Raw genomic sequence first — 15,499 nt, 5'->3', positions numbered from 1 at the left:
TAGTCTTTTATTGAACTTGTATTAATCTCAGTTAATGTTAATTTCAACATTTAAGAAGACATTAATAAAGCTAAAAAATGTTTTATTACAACCCTGAGCAAACATGAACTAACAATGAACTAATATATACATAGAATATAGTATTAATAGTATTATAGAAAAAAATGCATGCTTACTATAAAACTATATATATATATATATATATATATATATACTGTATATATATATATATATATATATATATATATATATATATATAGTATTTAATAATATTTTAAAATTTGTAATATTTTGTAATATTTTAAAATATTACATATTGTAGTTATAAAATATTACAAATGTTGCATTTGGTCTCCCCAGTACCGATGTGGTTGCAACATTTACATCAAATGCCTTCAAAACTTTGGAGACTAAAATGGAAATGTGAGAGAAAGACAGACAGCGGTTTTGAGAAAGTTTATGAGAAAATAAATACTGTCAGTTATTACAGTCAATCAAAAGAAGCTTTATCTCCCTGTCTTACAGAAAGAGGACAGGGGCCAGTCGTCCGAATACACAGGTCAGCACAACCTGCTCCAGCCCAGCCTCAGCTCATTAGACGGAGGTGTCTTCGCATCTAAAGCCTCCGCTTTGACATTCACGCAGCGCTTCCAGTCGATCAGGTCCCAGCTCTGATAAATTTGCATCTCTTTGAATGTGACGCTGAAAAAAAAAAAAAGGCGGCGAAAAGAGGGAGGGGAGAAAAAGGGCCCAGCCACTAGATTAAATTTTGCCGTCTAGAAAATGAGAAAAAAGGGCCTCTATCTCCTGGAGTCTACTGGGAAGATCTTTATTCTGATTCTTGTTAGAATTGTTTATCACAGTGACAGAGCAGGCCTGAGCAGAGATAAAGGCAGTGCTCCATCACGCGCCCTGACAGTCGTAGGACATGCAGTGGAATGAAAGAAGCCAGGGAAATATTATTAATAGATGCTGACTTGATTTGCCTCGATTGCACGTCAAGAAGAGGGGGCCATGGCTTGATTGCAGCCTATGAAGTTCTGTCCAAAAGGGAAGCTATTTTTCATTAAGTGATAGAAGTCTTTTTCTTTTTCTTTTTCTTTTTTTTTTTTGGCTTCCTTTTGCTTTCCAAGGAGCTGATAACTTATGCAGTTTATTCTAACCGTGCTGATTTGTGTCAGTGAGAAAGAGAGACAGAGAGAGAGAGAGAGAGAGAGAGAGAGAGAGGGGGGGGGGGGGGAAGAGGCTTATCTTGTCTTTTATAAACTAAACCACCTTTCCTGGTATAATGTTAGTTTTGGTGCAAGTGATGAGCTTGCGTGCACGTTTGACCTGTTCCTGTGATACACGCATGCAGCTAGAGTGTGTTTGAGGCAATGCTGTGCTAAAAAGTAAGCAGTAGCCTATCGTATGCTGAATATTTGCAGGATTAAAGGCAATTACAACCACATCTGATATGCATACTCCAGTAAAACTAACTGTGCGTAAAAAAAACAAATCTGATTGAATTCATCACACATGCAATAATAAAACACAGTGGGAATGATTTTAAAAAGATGAGATCAATATCAGTTTGCACTGTTTAGTAAAGACATGCACAGTCTGGGAGTTTCTTTGGTCCCACTTTATATTAAGTGCTTTAAGTACTATATACTTATATTGAAAATAATAATTTGATACAATGGACTTATTGTGTACATACATGTTTTACATTGTACTTATATTTTAAAAATACCAGCATGTAATTACAGCTATAGTTACTTTATGTAATTACATTTGTCGTTACACAGTTGACCCTCCCCTCACACCTTAACCTACCCTTAAACTGACCCATACCACCACACCTGCCCCTAACCTTACCCGTATCACACCTCAATAGCAGCAAAAGTGTTTTACAATACAACAGGAACACAATAATAAATTGTACTTATTGCACATAGTACGTGTAGCCACTTAATATAAAGTGGGACCGTTTCTTTAAGAAATACAATTTCTTTAAAATGCAATTTTCAAAGTCTCTAGATTATTTAATTTGTATTTTTTAAAATAATTTCTGATTATTTTCTCAATTAAAATATGTTTTAAAATATTTTTTGGCATATGACAATTTATGAATTCTAATTACACACAATTAAATACTTTCACACTTTTTTTTGGATAATTTAATCAAATTACAACTTATTATTATGAATGCCAAAACATACTGTTAAAAAAGTTAACTTTTCTTTATTTTCTCTTAATACACAAACTTTTTTTTTTTTACTATTTATTTATTCAGTTAAAATCACTGGTTTTAATGGAATAATTAGTGTAAATATGGGGTATTTTTTATGTATATCACATTTGAAAAGTATACATATAAATGCAAGGTAAAAAAGTGTGAGACAACTTAATATGACATATGGCAAAAAGAAAAAAAAAATATCTTAGTTAATAATAAAAATCAACCCCTGGAACATAAAGTGTGAGCAATTGAAGAAACTCATACTGTTCATCAAATAAAGTGATCCTTTTAATGAGAGTGGAAATGAGTTCGACTAGCACAGTGAATGCAGGGGCGGAAGGAGAGACATAGGGGCCTATAATTCATGGGGTTTGGTTGGATACCGTGGGTTTGTGAGGTGCCGTTCTTGCTTTGATACACACACACACACACACACACCTGTCGTGTGAACAGGGGAGGTGATGTTGTATAAGGGTAGACAGATGGAAGTGTAACACAGGGTAAACCCAGCCTTGAATATTTATTCATTAAGGACAAATCGTATAGATCACAGCATTTGAATCGGCTTTGTTTTGTTGATATTCCATCCTTTTCGCTCTGCGGGATTATCACTTTTATCACTGTAAAAGATTTCATGTAATTTTCGAAGACTTTTTTCAGCATTTCCAGATATATCTTACAAGAAATGTACATTATATTTACAAATTAAAAAAAAATATATATATATAGTTTAGCATTTCAAACAGACAAGGCCTCAATATTTAACAGAATCTTTTTATGCTTACTAGTAAGTTTAATAGTACTTGTAAGTACACTTTAAAATTAATTATGGTTGTCAGATAAAGTGCTCTACAAACAGAAGTGATTATACAGATTTTTTTAATGTGGCAATGAAACATTATAATGTTGCCAGTAAGATGCTGTTGATTTAAAGCAAACTTTCTAAATATTTGTATTTTTATTTTCCATTACAGATGGTGTGAAAGCAGTTTGAATTCATGATGAAGGTCTTATTTGTGCTTAGTTACGTTGTGACTCTTTGAGGTGCCGAGAAAGAAGTTTATTTGAAAATTTTAGTCTCTCACACACTTTGCTTTCCAATGCACCATTTTTTACTGGCACCATTCAGTATGTTTTCCTGTAAAAGTGTAACACAATCGATTGTATGTTTATAGTCCACCTGTCTACCTTATATCACCTAGTGGAGATGTTTTTGTAATTGTCAAAGGTTTTCCTGAAAAGAATCCCTGCCCTTACAAGTTCAGTTTAATGCAGTGCATGATGAAATGCACATGTAATGTTAACCTGGGTTAACAGCTTCAAATGAGGTATTAAATTGCTCATACAGAGACAAATTTTGAGTGCTATTCAAGTGGGTCTTTACAAGTGACTTTTCGTCTCTAATATGTTCTCAAGATATGTGAGAATACTACTAATTATAGCCTTTAGTAACGTAGCATAGCGACTCTCAGTAGTGCCTCAGTCACTTTCACTCTCCACACACTCAAGTAGATCTGTACATTAAGTGGAACAATGGCCTTAGTTATCTAATGTCTGATTTAATTTCTCTCACATGTTCCATTGCTACAGTAAATTTTGCACCTTAAACAGCCATGACATCAGCATATTCAATAACGTAGCAATGATTCCGGTTGTCCACCCGTGTCGACGGCCTTTTAAGAATAGAGGTTTTTGAATGGTCACTGTGGCAGATTCACACTTTTTTCAGCACAGATTAAACAGAAGGACATGCTGTGATTTTTTTTTCACCTAATACTTTTAATCTAAGGGGTTTCAGGTTGTGTGTACAGCCATTATCAATCGTTTTGGCAATCAAATTTTCTTGTAAAACTTTAATACAGTACAATTGTAATGCACACTGAATTGAAATCCTTTTGTTGTCATTTTAATGGTCACACTTTTATACCACAGAAGCCTTGAATGTATTTTATATTGTGACAACATTGTTTTTTGTGTGGTTACAGTGTGTTGAAGAAAAGATTAGCACTGTAAGTGAAACTTTTGAGGCAATTACCTTGACAAGTAAGTGATTTCATGACAATGTATGATCAATGTAGTCTTTCACTACAAAAGGGGTGTTCTGACTGATTCCAAGCTTTCAGGAATAAATTGAAATGAATGGTGGCTGCTTGAATGAAAATTGTACTTTCATTTTTATACTTTCTGAATAGAAAAGAAAACTTTTGGAAAGTAATTAGGGAGCAATTTTCATTTGGGAAGCTAATATGTTTGTATAAATAGCAGTGTTCAAAAGTCTGAGACTGAATTGGGAATCTGGGATTTTTTTTTTTTTTTTTTTTTTTTTTTTTTTTACGTAAACCTGGAAGTTGATCTGTACAAAAGAATATTCTTATGTCTTTGAAGCAAGAGGGGAAATAACAAATGCAATGTTTTAAAATATTTTTTAAACATTAGTTTAAAAAAAACAACAACATTAATTTGAATTGCATTACATAAAAAATACCAAGATCTTTGCACTTTATTTAATTTATTTTTTAAAAACGCTCTAATGCAGTAAAATATATTATACTGTACATCTTGTTACATACCCAAAATATTGCCAAAAAAAGGATTTTTATGAGGTCTTCATAAGTTGTGCAAGGCATATCATAAATGTAAATTGATTTCTACATAATTAATTTACTGTTGTGAAGGAACATGTCTTGACCCTCCATACTAATGGATATTTAAACATGGAAAAGACACAGGGGAGGAGAGCGAGTGAAAACGAGAGCAAGAGAGGAAGAGAGAGAGAGAGACTATAAGAATGTATACAAGCTGAGCGTGCTTGATGAATCACAGCAGGGGTAGATTTTATCCATGTTATACGCTGCCATTTTATCAATGTAGCAATCAGCAAGCTAATAGTCATATAATGTAACAGTGCTGGAAATGGTCTATGATTTAAAAGCCATTGCTGACAATCAAGTATATGTTCTTTTATTTTTATTTTATTTGCACAGACACGTTTTTGGCGTGTGCCTTCACTCTTTGCACACCGAAGAAGGCACGCACCGAAATGCATCTGTGCAAATAAAAATTAAAATAAAAAGAACATAGCCTATGCATAATACGGCATTTCTCCTAATTTTAGTATTTTAATCATCCAGGCCAGCACTCTTAAAGGTTATTAGTGTATACATTGAGTGAAGCCTGCTCCTATCCTCACTTACTTGACAATCAAGTATAACCTTGTTTTGAAATACTAAGCAGGCTGTGAGTTGATCAGACTCTCCTAGACATTTATCTGATCATAACTTATTTTTTTTTTACATGAAAATGAAAGGTAGGATATTTGTTAGTGTTCTCTTTGTTAAGACGAATAAGAAAAATAATTGAATGTCCTATTGAATTGAAAGAGAAAGGACACCTGTTTTACACTGCAACTGAGAACGCTTTGAAGGGGCACTTGGCAACTATTTCAAAATCATCTGTGTAGAAATCATTTGAATGGTTCAATAACCTGTTCTGGTGAGAATGGTGACTTTCCCCGCTCCTCCCAGCGTCCCCAGGTGGAAAACATCTCAGTTACGGATGTAAGCCTCGTTCCCTGGATAGGGAATGTTTCGTCGTATGATGACGAATGGGGGTTTCGCTTAGAAAGCCTATCAACTTTGAGTATTCCAAAATGAGCCAATGGCAAAAAAATGCCATGGGTCTGCGGAATTTGCATGGCGCAACTCAAAGGAGGACACTGGCAGAATGCAGATATGTGTTTCTTCACTGAGGAGCCAAGACTGAGCTCAGACGATCCCTGCGGTACAGCGGAAAGTGGCAGGAAGTCTCCATTCCCTACTCAGGGAACGAGGGTTACATCCGTAACCGATACGTTCCCTTTCGTTGTCACTCCCAGAGGACTTAGAGAATTCACATATGACGTGGAGGGATACATAATATGGAGAACACTGGGGTGTCCAGCCACAGGTGGAATATTTCAATTCCAGGGGTGGCAAGGTGGCTTGCCAAGGGAAAAACCAACGCATTCTCATCCTATAGGGCGTCATATTGTGACGCATTTGACATTTTTCGTCTAAATCCAACGCACATGGCACCCTTTAGCATCAACATAACACGCACAGAGTATGGGTAGGTTTAGGTCTGGGGTAGGGTTAGGGTTAGGCAACTAGGATGTGCCTTCTGGCCCATATTTATCTGCGGTTCAGAGTGCACAGGTCCAGGACTCCCCGGAAGCTCATCCAGCTCAGGGACAGAGGAGGACAAAGGGTGCACGGCCCGGGGGCGGCACACGCTGTCGTCCGAGAACTCTGTGTGCTCAGGGATGGATGTGTTACTTCTTTCTTTAACCACACTAGGGTGCTGCCCACCCGGGGTGTGAGCATCGGGGAGTGGAGAACAAAAGATTATCCACCGGGGAGCCCAGTGTACCCACGGGCAGCTGCTCCATCGAGGGGAGGACAGACGGATGAAATCAGCGAACGGTCACGGAAGACATGGGGGTCTTCTGGGACTTCGAGATCTCATCATGCACATCCAGGAAGAAAGGTATTGGGGTTGGCCACAGACGTGAATCGGCAGCCGTACCCAAAAAACAATCATCCAGCCGTGAGCGCTTGTGACAGGGTGAAGGGGTAACCCGATGCTCACACCAGCCTGGGAAAGCATGCCAGTCATCTCGGGATCAGACTCGACGAACGACTGCACACCCAAAGGAGGTAGCGCTGTCAAGTCTTTACTTGATGAATCCTGCCCACCTAGTGATGCAGCGACAGACGTCGCATCATCCTCTGTAGTGCCAAAGGGACCCCCTTGACACTAATGGGCACTGTCATTGGGGGGGTAGGTGCAGGGCACGGACAAATAGTCGGCGCCTTGTTCCACACCATCACCCTCAGGTCACCCTGGCCACCAGCCGAAGTACTAGCTCCAGGTTTAGAGGAAGTAGATTGGGGTGTGGATGAGGGGACTCTCACTCTTGCGAGATAACTAAGTCTCGACCGTAATGATGTGATGGTCATGTTCCCACAGAGAGAACATGAGTCATCCATGAAGCTGCTCTAGCGTGCCTCTGAAGTGAAAACATATCTGCATTCTGCCGGCGTCTTCCTTTTATACCCACGAGGTGGGGCGGAGTTGCGCCATGCAAATTCCGCAGACCCATGGTATTTCTTTGCCATTGGCTCGTTTTGTAATGATCGACGTTGATAGGCTTTCTAAGCAAAACCCCCATTCGTTGTGATGCAACGGAACTCGGAGTGATAGTGAAAGGGAACCAACCTTGCATCATGGGGACTATCCTGCATTTCAGGCACGTTTTTGAGCACGTAAATCACAACTTCAAACCACAACTCACGTTTTTGTGGCATTCTAGGCCAGTCATGCCAAACTACCTGAGCGCAAGGAATTGTGGTAGCTATATGTAAACCATTGTTGTTTTTTATGGTTTCGTGGGCTATGTGACGTCAGCACTCGTAACTGGGAGCACATCGATCTAGTACGAGTTCACGGGTGGGAAATCACAGGTTTGACTGCTGTTCCAGTGCACTTTCACGGGTATAAGCTTGGAAACACATGGGTTACAGATTGCCTGGAATGCAGCATAACGTCCTGATAAGTTGGAAATAGAAGTTTCATGAGAAGTGATAACGAGTGAGAACGACCAAGAAGCACAAAGTTCTTTATGGCAATTCGACATAATTCAATGATACTGTATATGATGCATTACCCACTCGGTAGACATAACTCCACACAATAAGGTTGGCCTGCTGCGATAATAACAAATGCACATAAGCAGCGGTAGAAAGTGCGAGCAAGTGAGTTTTTTTTATGACAGTGTTGTGGAAATATATGCCACACAGCTGTGGGGGAGCTCCATGAGAATACATGTGACAAAAGTGAAAATCAATAATTTTCAATAATAAATAAATTACTAGAGTTGCCAAGTGCCCCTTTAAGAGCCAGCATGCAATGTCGTTTGGACTAAAATGAACGAAAATACCAAATATTTTCTTATGTAGTCGTCAGAAGGTGTTGTTTGCCCAACTAGGCCAAAATGTGCTGGCTTGAATAAAGAATCTCTCTCTGGAAAATGTATAGTATCAGATATGAAGTAATGAAATGTAGAGTAATTCAAAGCTGAAACAATGTCCCAGGGAAATAGTCTCTAATCATGTAAATGACACCCAGGCTATATGAAAAACATCTCCTCAGTTAATAACAGTGTATGAAAGGTCAGCACCACTGATATCACGTGCAAACAGAACGAGGAAAGAAAGAGCACTATTTTTTCCAACCTCAAATGTCATCTCTCTGATCTCTCCTACATTTTAGTTTGCCCTCAAATGTACAACGGTGTGCACATGGGAGCACTTTTTAACAGAAAGACACACAGAACAGTTGAGACTTTTGTGTGCGATAATTTAGCATCTTAATTCACTATCTGTGCTGGTGCACATTAATGTTAATATAGTCTACTGTTCAAAGGTTTGGGGTCAGTTCGATTTTATTTTGAAGAAATTAATACTTTTTTATCAGCAAGGACACATTAAATGGATCAAATGTGACAGTCTGCTGTTCTTTTGAACTTTCAATTCATCAAAGAATTTTGAAAAAAATGTACCACGGTTTCCACAAAATATTAAGCAAAGCATAACCATTTTCATCATTGATAGAATGCATATGATTTCTGAAGGATCATGTGATATTGAAGACTGGAGTAATGATGCTGAAAATTCAGCTTTGCCCATCACAGGAATAAATTACAATAGAAAACATTTATTTTAAATTATAATAATGTTTCACAATATTACTGTTTTTACTGTACCTATAGGCACTACTATCTCGGCCCAAACCTTATATCATAAATTTCATTAAAAAAAATCTTGCTTACTTTTAATTTGTCTCTCCTGATTTGATTGATTGATTGCTTAAAATATATAGTTTTGTACTTTGACGATGAGGAGCTTGATTGAGGCCGGTGAAATGACAGTCTTAAGACTCTTCAGTCTCTGTCTGTCAGTGTTGGTAATGTTGAAACAACTGTGGCATCCAGTTCTGCCATGTCCCCCTCCTTTTCCTTTGTGTGTTTGAAGTGCTATAAACAAAGGGGAGTCCACATCACTTGTATAATAACCCATAGTGTTACAAAGGGCCCAATACGTTATCTTGACAGCAGTGGGAGAATCTTTTTAGTCTGAGTGTGTACTGTTGTCAAGCACACACTAGCTCAAAGGAACCGCTCCGCTCTGTGGGAAAGCTGGTTCCTCCTCTGCTGTATTACACTCCTGCTGCCGCGTACGGGACACATACACCTGGTGAAATAGCCATCTCTATCTGAGTCCTTTAGCATGATTTGCCCCATACCTTTAGAAACAATCTCTCACTAATATTGTAGACTCTGTATGATGTGACTGCAGTCTATCTTTGGCTGAATTCCATGAATTCCACCTATTAGAGCAGCTCTGTCCTATTTTTTATTACTATTATTATTTTTTTACCCCCCAATTCTGTGATGATGGTCGTATTTGCACAGATTGTGATCCTGCTGAACTTGTCCCTATATACACAAAAAGGTGACATAGTGATTTCCGGCCAAATCGAGAGGTCAAAATATGATTGAAATAGCTTTTTTTTAAATCCAATAGCCACCAGAGCTATTGCTTTTTATAAATGGATAAGACAAGTGATTTGATAGCATTATGGTTGTATGGGACATTACCAGGCACAAATGACCAGTAAGAGGATTTGGTCATTGCATGTACCTGTGACCATCTCTAGAGATTAAGACAGGGTGATTGCTGTAAGTCGCAGTACATGGGTAGTTCACGCATAATGTGTCTATAACTTAGGTTCTGTAACTGTTCATCATTTAATCTTTTCATCCCTTTTAATCAACACTTTTTACATTCAGTGTTGGTATACACAAACACTTGCACACACAGCTGTAGAATATGTGTGTATATAAACTATATTCTACAGCCTGTTTGTTATGCTGTTACCATCTTATCCACTAGGGGAGCCATACTCCTCATTTGAGATCTTCACTCTGCAAACCCCTTCCAACGGGATATTCATAATTATGCTAAAATTACAATTCAGTACTAATCAAAGGACATGTGTAAGTCATTTTCAGTTCACAGTTTGCACTAGGCCTACTAAATATTAGTTTTCAAATTATTTCATCTATCACTGTGCTTTTGTCATATCATTGAAGTTAAATAAAGAGGAAATCTTACATTTGATTTAATTTTTATTTCAGTATTAATTACAGTAAAAAAAGAGACTGTTTTCTTTCATTTTATTAATTTACGTTTCGCAATCTTCTAATTGGGAAAAGGGTCATAATTTGTAGTCTATAGTTAAATAATTTAAATAACTAGAGAAACTAAATTTATGCCTTGTGCATCCATATAACAACAATATTATGTTTTTAAACTGCTTTTGTGTGATTCTGTCTTTCATTACTCTGCTTCTCTTCTCTTTTCTTTTCTTCTCCCACTCACTCAAGAATTTTCCCAGTATGTACGTTTACACACTTAAATAAATATATAAACGTATAGCGTAAGCCGAGGCAATCCCATGTTGGTCTAAACATGAGAATTCATCCATTCAAGCATTAAATGCTGGTGTGAAGAAAGCAGGCAGAAGAGATAGGACCCTCACTGCTTTCCAAGACGCAAACTGACAAAAGAGGGCAGTATGATGACAGTATGATGACATTGACAAAGTGGACAAAGTTTTAATCTTTGATTCCTTGCCAGTCGCTGGAGTGGCTCTGTTTGTGTTTGCGAGTGAGTATGTGTGCATCTGTATCTGCAGGGTGTTTTGTTTGAGCATAGAATGTCGATGAAAAGAACGGCAATGAAAAGTGGATACTTCAAAAGATGAGAGGAAAAATCAAGGACTTACTTTTTGCTGTTATTCATGGAGTATAGCCAAGATCAAATGTTTATTGAACACTGAGATAACAGCACACCTTCCAAATTTATCCGCTGTTAGCATTACCTTCACTTTGTGTATTTTCCACACAAATTTGAAAAGTCAAAACTAAATAACAGCAGGCCTTTGTGGATTGAAATAATGATTTTCATTAATTGAATAAAATATGTGAAAATTCTGGCTACAACTGATTGACACGTACAATTGATTTATTTATACATTTAAGGGAATTGTAGTGATACATGCAGTACATGTCAAAAGTTTGGAAACATTAACATTTTCAAGTTTCTTATGCTCACCAAGGTCAAAAAATACAGAAAAAAAAATAATAATATTGTGAAGCATTATTACAAATTAAAAGAACTGTTTTTTATTTTTATTATATTTTAAAATGTAATTTATTCCTGTGATCGCAAAGCTGAATTTTCATCATCATTACTCTGATTCATAATGATGATTTGCTGCTCAAGACACATTTCCTCTTCGTATTATCAATGTTAGAATCTGTGCTGCTTTATTATTTGTAAATCATTTCATAAAACTGTTTTGCTTATTTATGCGTGATTTTTTTGTGAATCCGTGATACATACTTTTTCAGGATTATTAGGTTATAGCCTAATAGTCAAAATTTCAAAAGAACAGCAATTATTTTTAACATTATAAAAATATCTTTGTCGCTTTTGAGCATTTTAGTGCATCCTTTCTTAATAAAAGTATTCATTTATTTTAAAAAGAAGAAGGCGGGCCAAACTTTTGACCATATTGACTAGTAAAAACAAAAACAAAAAAAAAGTCAAATAATTTTATATAATGGGGAAAAATGTAACACAAATATATTTGCATCAGTTTTAAATGAGATGTTAAAGGAGAACTCCGGCGAACAATGAACCTTTGGTCTAATAAAACATTGGTACATAGTCAACCGTTCTCTGAGATTTGTTTTCATGATAATCGATTGTAAAGAGTTTTATCTCTAAAAACTGTTTAGTGTATAATGCTAGTACTGGGGGCCAGTGTTGTAGTCGAGAGCACCTCACTCGAGTCCGAGTCGAGACCGAGACCAGAGAGAGTCGAGTCCGAGTCAAGACCGAGTCCATAGAGAGTCGAGTCCAAGTCGAGTCCGAGACCAGAGACGGTCGAGTCCGAGTCGAGACCGAGATCAGTGAGGGTTATTACCTAATTTACTTTTATTTACTTAGAGAAATCCTTTTTTTTATTTTACTGAATTTAGTTAGAGTTAAAAAAAATATGATCAGTTTAGGGTAAAAAGGCCACGGTGGTGTTAAAAGTAATTTTATTACAATTTGTCATGCGCAATTGTGCGCTAGAAAATCACCAATCACTGGGCGTGTCAATCAATTTAAGGAAATATTTTATTAACATACATTAATAATCATGAAAAATATTTTTAATTGAACTCGAGTGGACTCGGGAACAAGTCCGAGTCCTAAAAAAAAAAAAATGTTCGAGTACGAGTCAATTCCGAGTCCAAATGCACACGAGTCCATGACAAGACCAAGACCATTAAAATATGGTCTCGAGACCGAGTCCGAGACGAGTCCGAGTCTCGAGTACTACAACACTGCTGGGGGCATTGACTAAGTAAAAGAAATCGCTAGTTTATACCACTAATAAGGCTCAAAATAGCCGCACACTAACGCAGTAACATAATGAGGCTCCATACATGCAAAACGAAGCATTGATAACTTTGTAAGTGTACAGACCGTTTAATAAGAAGATACTTTATGAAGACAGTTCACTTCGAATATACAGACAGGAGCCATCTTAAAAAATAGTCTCGATTAGGGGTGGCACGGTACATGAAAAAACACCCGAACCGTTCGGTTCGCTTGTTTTGGTTCGGAGCGCGTGTGCGTCTCACGGTTCGACGCATGCGCAATGTAACCTCGTGCCCGTATGTGACGTGTTTTCTTTTCGCGCGACATAAACTTGTTCGACTTGGACCGGCGCTGCACAGAGCGATCGGTGAATAACATCAATCTAGCGCGAGTCGGCTCCGTATGCATTCATCACTTTCGCGGTATTTGATGTCATTACCGATCGCTCTGTGCAGCGCCGGTTCAAGTTAATAAACAAGCCAGTAAAAGTGGAGTATGGAGCGCTGCAGGTCACGGCACGCGGAGAAATGGCAAGTGGGAGAGATGAGGGAGTTGGAGGACGCGCCAGCGTCGTATAAGTCTATGGTATAAGTCCGGTGTGTGGGAACATTTTGGATTTCATGTTATGATATTTTAATTTAACTACAGTGGCACTTTATGTATAGATAAGAGCTTCAGTCATACGTTTCCAAACCCTGCACTTTAATTTTAAGTGGAAAAAAGTACCCTCACATTTTGGGAATAGAAGCATTGTTGATACTGTTTTTGTGTTGAGGTTGAACTTAAATTTCACTTTATGTTTATGGCCTTTGCTATTGCTATAGCTTAATTATCTATAGGCAATGAGGTTTCATGTATATTGACATTTAAAAGACAGTGTTTTAAGAGTTGCTCTCTTTTTCTTTTAAAAGATAGAATTTTGGTAAGAGCTACAAAAGTTAGCAGTTGATACATGAAAGTTAATTTATTTGTGTAAATAAGATTTATGTGATAAAAATGCACACGTTTTTGTATGATAGTGATACACATTCTCCTTTTTTTGCCAAATAAACAAAAAGCATGTCAATTTCTTCTCTCTTGCTGTATCTAAATCTCACCTAGCTTTCCTCTGAGATAGTCCCAGTCAAAGAGTCAAATTCAGTTTGTGCATGATTGCATGAATATAATATATATATTTTTAATACTGTATCCTAAAGTGTGGATAATTAAGCTATATATAACATGCTGAAGTACATTTCTGGAGTGTTAAAGATTAAAATAAAAAATAACAAGAACCGTACAGAACCGAAAACCGTGACCCTAAAACCGTGATACAATCCGAACCGTGGGTTTTGTGAACCGTGCCACCCCTAGTCTCGATAAGTCGATCCCCGAACGACGTGCTGAGTGATCTGAGCTGTATGAAGTTCAGCGAACTTCTGAACTGTATGAACCGCGCTCGGGGATCGACTTATCGAGACTATTTTTTAAGATGGCTCCTGTCTGTATACACGAAGTGAACTGTCTTCATAAAGTTTCTTCTTATTAAATGGTCTGTACACTTACAAAGTTCTCAATGCTTCGTTTTGCATGTATGGAGCCTCAGTATGTTTCTGTGTTAGTGTGGGGCTATTTTGAGCCTTGTTAGTGGTATAAAGTAGCGATTTCTTTTTACTTAGTCAATGCCCCCATTACCAGCATTACACGCTAAACAGTTTTTAGAGATAAAACTCTTTACATTCGATTATCATGAAAACAAATATCAGATAACGATTGACTAGGTACCGATGTTTTATTAGACCAAAGGTTCATTGTTCGCCGGAGTTCTCCTTTAACCACTGCTAAAGAAAACTACTTGACTTTTGAATCCGTCAATATATTGAGACAACTTCCCCGTGACAACTATACGTGGTTTGGAACAGCTTATGATATGTTTAAGAATAATCTCCCTGCTCTATGTCTCTATGAGTATACAGTAAGTGGTGATATATGGCAATGATATTGTGATTGGAGTTTGTTGCCAGAGCTTAACGCCAGCTCTCTCTCATGGTGCCAAACATTCTTCAGATTTCATTAGGTGAAAGCGCATTCGCAAATGGCGTATTATGTCACGTAGGATGTGATTCTTTCTCAGATTAAGTTACGATCCATCAGGAATCCACACAATCGAATGCCAAATCTCAATGATGCAACATTTTCCAATTAAAATAAAATATGTTCAGCCATCAGGAGGTTCTCCATGTTTTTTGGACTCCTAAAGGTTTCTCTTTTGCTTAGTCATTCCCTTTCTGTACCTGCGAGTGCTGACGCTCTTGTTGCTTGACCTGACAGAAAGACGTATTGAAAGAGTGTCTGACACTCACGTCCACACCTCTGTTGAGTTATGTCTGGTGAAATCCACCTACTCAGTTTATTTCCTGCTGATGCTTCAGGATTCATGGAAATTGTTTGCAGATACTTGGTTAAGCAATGAAAAGTAGAGTTTGCAAAGTAGAACGATTGCAAAGACAATGACATTTTTATGCATCTGGGTCAATGACACAACACTAATCTGTCTATTCAAATTTTAAATTTAAATTCATACGCACAATGTTTTGACTACTCTTCCATTACTTTTATTAATTATAAGTACAGGTCAATGATCACGTTTTTTCTATGAGCTTTTATGAAATATCCATTAATAATGTTTGAAAAAAAAATAAGTTTACCTTGAAACATAGACTTGTACTCTCACATGAATGCATGGGTGTAAGGAAAATTG

At 37.3% G+C, this 15,499-nt stretch overlaps 1 long non-coding RNA gene across 1 annotated transcript in view; it reads right to left on the bottom strand.

Annotated features, from left to right (window-relative positions):
- Positions 1–327: 327 nt before the first annotated feature.
- Positions 328–15,499, bottom strand: part of LOC120475045 (uncharacterized) — a 235,040-nt gene continuing 219,868 nt past the window's right edge. The window contains exon 5 of the long non-coding RNA XR_016146596.1: positions 328–702. This is a non-coding gene — a long non-coding RNA (uncharacterized LOC120475045). The remainder of the gene's footprint in view (positions 703–15,499) is intronic.

Source organism: Pimephales promelas, chromosome 15, assembly GCF_988280905.1.
Source record: "Pimephales promelas chromosome 15, fPimPro1.hap1.1, whole genome shotgun sequence".
Classification (NCBI taxonomy): domain Eukaryota; kingdom Metazoa; phylum Chordata; class Actinopteri; order Cypriniformes; family Leuciscidae; genus Pimephales; species Pimephales promelas.
Note: the sequence above shows the minus strand (reverse complement) of the source record. Positions and strands in the feature narration are given on the sequence as shown.